This window comes from Haliotis rufescens, unplaced genomic scaffold, assembly GCF_023055435.1.
Source record: "Haliotis rufescens isolate VD_foot unplaced genomic scaffold, xgHalRufe1.0.p SCAF_64, whole genome shotgun sequence".
Lineage (NCBI taxonomy): Eukaryota > Metazoa > Mollusca > Gastropoda > Lepetellida > Haliotidae > Haliotis > Haliotis rufescens.
Genome location: NW_025964355.1, coordinates 1,030,653 through 1,036,652, shown reverse-complemented (window position 1 = coordinate 1,036,652; position 6,000 = coordinate 1,030,653).

Here is a 6,000-nt window from a genome sequence, read left to right as displayed (position 1 = left end):
AGCTATCAAAAACCAAAACACAAAAAATCGACCAAAATTAATTCAACAGATACTCAAAAGTTCCAACAAGCTCCGCAATCTAGTTAAAGAAATAGAATTCGTATGGATCCCTGCCCACGTCGGAGTGGTTTGTAACGAACACGTCAACAAAGCAGCTAAAGTATCACTAAAATTAGAAGAAATGAGCATCAACCTACCAATATATAAAACGAGATTAAAAGTATCGCTAAGAGTAAAATCCTCCAAATGTGGCAAAATCAATATCCGAAATCAAACTGTTAACTAAAACAGGTGCTCCAAAAGCCACTAAAAAACCCCAAAGTTCTTCATAAATCAAAATAAAATCGACAGGGCAATAATTAAATTACAGACAGGGGACACCAAACTAAACTCTCACCTACACAGAATCAGAACGCACCAAACAGGTATATGCCCTCACTGTAACCAAATAGAAACACCCGAACACGCACTATTACACTGCACACACCACCAACAACACAGAACAACACTAATATCCACAATAAACTGTAACAAACTCACGTCTCTGGCAACACTTCTAAACCCACCAAACGACCTACAAAAGTTCAAGGCATTAGGCATTTCCCTAACAGGCCTACAAGGCCGCATCTAATAAACTACAAAATCATGATTATAAATCATGGTTAAAACCCACCTCAGCCTCCAGGTTTAACAATTCATTAATGTTGTTTTACTGTATACTTTTTTATCATATAGAAACACATAGCATCCTCGACCCCATGGTAGCCAAGAGGGAATATTGCTATTATATATCTCGAGAAAGCGATAGAGCGAGAAAGCGATGTCCCCTCTCGGCCACCATATTCTTGTCATGGGTTTGTCTAAATTCTTTGATTAAAATTACGGTTAACGCTCTTGTATAAACGTGTCAAGACTGAGTTCGAAAATTTGTCCCGTCAATATTTTTTTAATGAGGTACGGCCCTTGATCTATGTTATTTTGCTCAGTGCATTGTGTGTGCAATGGGGACAAGATTTCTCAGAAACTACTGAAGTTGCAGGCATAAGAGTTTGCTTACATATCTAAGAGATACTTGTCAAGCTAAGAATGAGTTTGAAAATCGGTCCCTTTCAAAGTTTTGTTTACAGAGTTATTGCCCTTGATCCAGGTTATTTTACTTCGGGACACCTTTTCCCAGAAACTAAAGACGTTAGAGTAACTAAGAGATACTTATCAAGACTGAGTTATTTTTTCCAAAGAAGGGGCCTTTGATGTGTATTAACTTCACTTTAATTCATTTACCTGTGACTAGTGACTACCTCTTCTCAAGGCTTTATGGGACTTGTTTAATAGTTTTTATTCACTACTGTATGAACAAGCCAAATTCTAAAATGGCGGCGGATAGTGACAATGCTGTTTTCTTGTTGGATATATGTTTTTGTTATATAATATCTATATGTGAATGTTCACTGAAGGTCATCGTGGTATGACAATGTGTTGATATTATTATAAACCATGCAATCATTCATTATTTTGTTTTGTTTGCCTTGTGGTCCACAGAATCTGATATAATTCAAAATTTTCAAACTTGATTTATTGTTTCTATTACCCTCCTTTCCATATATCTACACTGTTGCTGTGTATTTACATATATCACATTTTAATACGTTTACCTCAAAGTCAATAACTACACATCTTGATTCATATGATCATACCGTTGCCCATATACAACTAGCCCATGCTACTTAAAATTGCAAAATATCAAAACTGTATGTATAAAGAACAGTACACCTACATGTACATAATTTAGGAATGTAACTATCTTATATATAACCGAATACATACTCAGGATACATAAAAATAAACGCCATAAACAAAAATAAGCAACACATCAATGAGATTGAAAACAACCAAATGAGACATGTTTCGCATATACAATTTGTTCCATCTATTTATATACATCATGTTCTACAAATAGAAGACACCTGTCATCTTCATTTATAAAGGGGCCAAAGTGTGCTTTGTCGACAGTTACGAAGGTTCCATTGGCCTTGGAAGCGGTTATAAAATATCCTGAAAATCGTTCAGAAATGATATAACTGACTGACACCAACCAGCTTCGCCAAACCCTAATATCTGTACCACCTTTGCTCCTGATACGTTCTGTACTTGGTGTGAAGTATTCCTACTTGGATCCAGCACGCTGCACCCCTTCCCATTGTGTTAACCATACTAATCATACCAATATATAATCATATTTATTTGTTGTTCAACACCACACTCCGCAATCAAGTTATATGACGGCGGGATTAATGCACATATGACAACTGAATCATTTGGTGACCTATTTTCTACATGAATAATTATTGGACAAATGCTATTCGTTTCTCGAAAATTCATTTGTACTCATCTAATATTGTTTTCAATTTGAAGTGTATTGTGGACGAATGTGTTAGTTGCATATGCGCTATATTCTAACCTTTACATGATTATTTGTCACTTGTACATGGCCAATAATCTTTGTTCAGTTGTCGTCTAATCCACACCGTACGGATTTCGGGGCAGAATAGCACCCCGGTACCCAATGTTGGCCAGAGAGGAGCAAAATGAGGATCAATTGACTTCACATGGTTCATTGCATCGCACATAACCTAATGTGCGTGGACTGTTGTGCATGCTATCGACCACTTGTTCCCCCGATGACTGTTGCGAAAACAACATTTACACACTCACTAATATCAGAACATTGTTATAAACATATTTATTTCCATTAAGTGGAGGGATTGGCAAACAAACAAATTTTGCTTATTTTGCCTCTCCCAAACATGATACATATACAAAAAGCAATGTATTGAAATTGACATGAGAAATAGCATACATTGTATAATTGACATTAAAGATAAGTATTGTTCTGAAAGTGTTTAATTACTGGGTTATCTTCAATAACTACAGTTACATTATTATTTACATTCAGCACAACAACTTCGCAGTATCATATAGCAAAGCCAACATCTCAGACAAAATCTCTAAATCGGCAAGAAGGTAGAATAAAACTGTGCACCGATTTCAAAATTTCAAGAACATTGAGAGAAGATAAAGCGTTTGCTCGTCACGTCGATTGCCTGGGGTCGATTTCTCATGGGGATACAATGGGTGAAGCACATTTCAATCTCATTAAAATCAGATCTAAGTTCTCGCTGTCGCATAACAAAGGAGCGAAAAATAAGATCTGATTTGAATGAGATTGACCACATTAGTGATGGACATATATATACGAATCGTTGGTGTTGGTTTGACACCAACGTGATTCTGTTTACTATCCCCTTTGATTTCGGCTACGCGTGGGAATGTTTAGTAGATCAATAAAACTGCCACGATACAGCTGACTTGAAGTAACTCTTGGAAATGGCCATCATATAGCTAACGTGTGTCTATGTTTGTATTTCAGCTGAGAATACTTGTGTTACAGCTATTAGCGGCAGAGTTACTATCCATTTTGAAGCGCCTATAGTTTCCTGACTTACTTGACATTGTATAAGTATCGTATCTCTGTTTGAATTGGTCCACGGAATGATTCATATAGCACCAAGTATGAATAAATACTTTTGCATTTCTGATCCAATTATTTGTTGAGCACTAACAACAAAAAAAATCTTCAAGTTGAGTTTTACACATGCTACATGCATGTTCCCGTTTTAAACACGAGTCTCTGTGTCTACCATTACACAATATGTTACCATAGACTCATATTTTGTACATGGATATCATATCAATAGCGTTTTCTCCGAACGACAAACAACGTCTCTATTATGGTAGTTTGTTAACTTAGAGGTATTCTCTTTATAAAATGTGTGTTCTTAGGTGTCATTTACAAATGTAACACGTTATTTGCCCTACACACTGGGCACATACACAGGGAACATGGACTGTATTTTGGTGTTTTTTGTTATAACTTTTATTGTTATCTGCTCATTTAACTACAGACCTGTTTTATTTCACTAAAATTCCACAGAAATAACCTCTGCTCAAATGTAGTACTTTAACCGAAGTCAAAAAACCATACAAAATTATTCAATATTTTTCAGTATTTCAAGAGGGAAAATGTCATGGTGCTTGTATTCATATAATGAGGTCTTCGGGAATCATCCTACCACTTTGGGGGTCCGCTGGGTTATCCTGTGAATTCGATTTGTATTGTACAAAGCACAAGGAGTCTAACGATATGTCAAACGGTTGCATTTCTCACTTTAAGTCTCACCATCAGAAATTTGTGAGCACATTAAAGCGAGAGAATACAATTTCTTCGCCATAGGCCTTGTAGTTTCAGAGGTAAATGCAGTGAACCGAGGTAGAAATGCGCCAAAACCATTCATCAAACTTTTGACTTCACAGTAAAATCTGACGACTTATCCATTCCTCGTCTGTACTCGATTCTAAAGCTTCATGATAATCCGTACAAAGTGAAATATATTGCTGGGTCCAGCAAATGTACCACTATATCCCCGTCTCAAAGATTAACCATAATCCATCATACAATTAAGAAATTAAAGGACTTCTTTATATTCACAGAAAGTATTTGAGACAATTTATACCATGTGGATTCCCAAAAACACAAATGATTTCCTTCACTTATTGACAAACTTGAAGGAAAACTCCATTCCTTGATTCATTGCTACTTAACGGGATGACCATCGATATAGTTACAGTTAACTTGGCTTTGCATGTGTTTATGACGGGTGCCACCAGTGAGGAAAACTACACTGACCTTGTCGCGAACACATGGTATCACCACTATATGATACTTAGAAGATAAATACCATGTGTGTGTCTATTTCCGGGATTTTATCGAGTATTTGCATCTTGGAAATTCATCTCGAGACCCGAAAGCGTTAACTTGAGGGGCTCGAAGGAAAATTTCCAAGATGCAAATACTCGATAAAATCCCGGAAATAGACACACACATAGTATTTATCGATATTGTAAACCTACTGTTTTATTTAGAAAAAAACATGCGCACTCTTTAACACCTCGCACTTACTCGGTTGTGAGGCGTCAACATCGAACGTTCTGTTGTTGCTATGGTGATTGTGATTTTGGTAATTAACGTACACCGGTAATGAGACGCAAATACCATCACGTATATTTCAGCTGCGATACCTACATCCTTGAATTCCTCATACATTTTAGAATCAAATGCCAAATGGTCTTTGTCACCAGTACAAATTGTCTAGATGAAATGAAGCAAAATAAATGAGGTGTGAAAACGAACGCTGAAAAAACTGCACTTGTTGGAAATGTAAACAAAGCCATCGTCTATTCGTTGAGTACATTGGCTCTGCATTTTCAGAATATACACGGGAAGAGAATCGTAGGAAGAATTAGGGAATTAAACATATATACATTGCAATGATTTGATATTTTCAACAGAACTTGTCGAAGTTCCCGTCCTATGTGACGCCATGACTGACACAAAATCACGCACAACGACAACGGTATTTATCAGAATGTCTGACTTTTTTCGATGGTTTCAATGAAAAATACAACAACAAAAAACAGTACACAGATTGTCAGAATGTTTTTGATTACTTACAAGTCACATTTATGTATATACGAACCCTGAATTAACGAAAGTCCCCTCGTAAAATCACGCGCACTGTTGACAGTCAACTCGCCATTTTTGTAAAATCCGGTCACCGGTAGTGATGTCAAACTTCAACATATTTGTTGTACATATTTGGTAATTTCTCTGAGGTGAAGGTCCTTGAATGAAAGTACACACGATCATTGTTTACCGCTTTTTAGTTTCATGATGTAGATCTTGTATCTTTTGTACATTTTTTCACACAATTAATTTCACTTTGGATATTAATCAATGTTCAATATGATATCCTACGTAGATATAGGCCACAACATATATGAACGTTTGATAATCTCCAGTTTGTTTGAACAATGTTCACATATGAAGTTGATAAGTTTATAGTGTCGTATACGATATTTCTTTAATTTGAATAAGTGTTACAA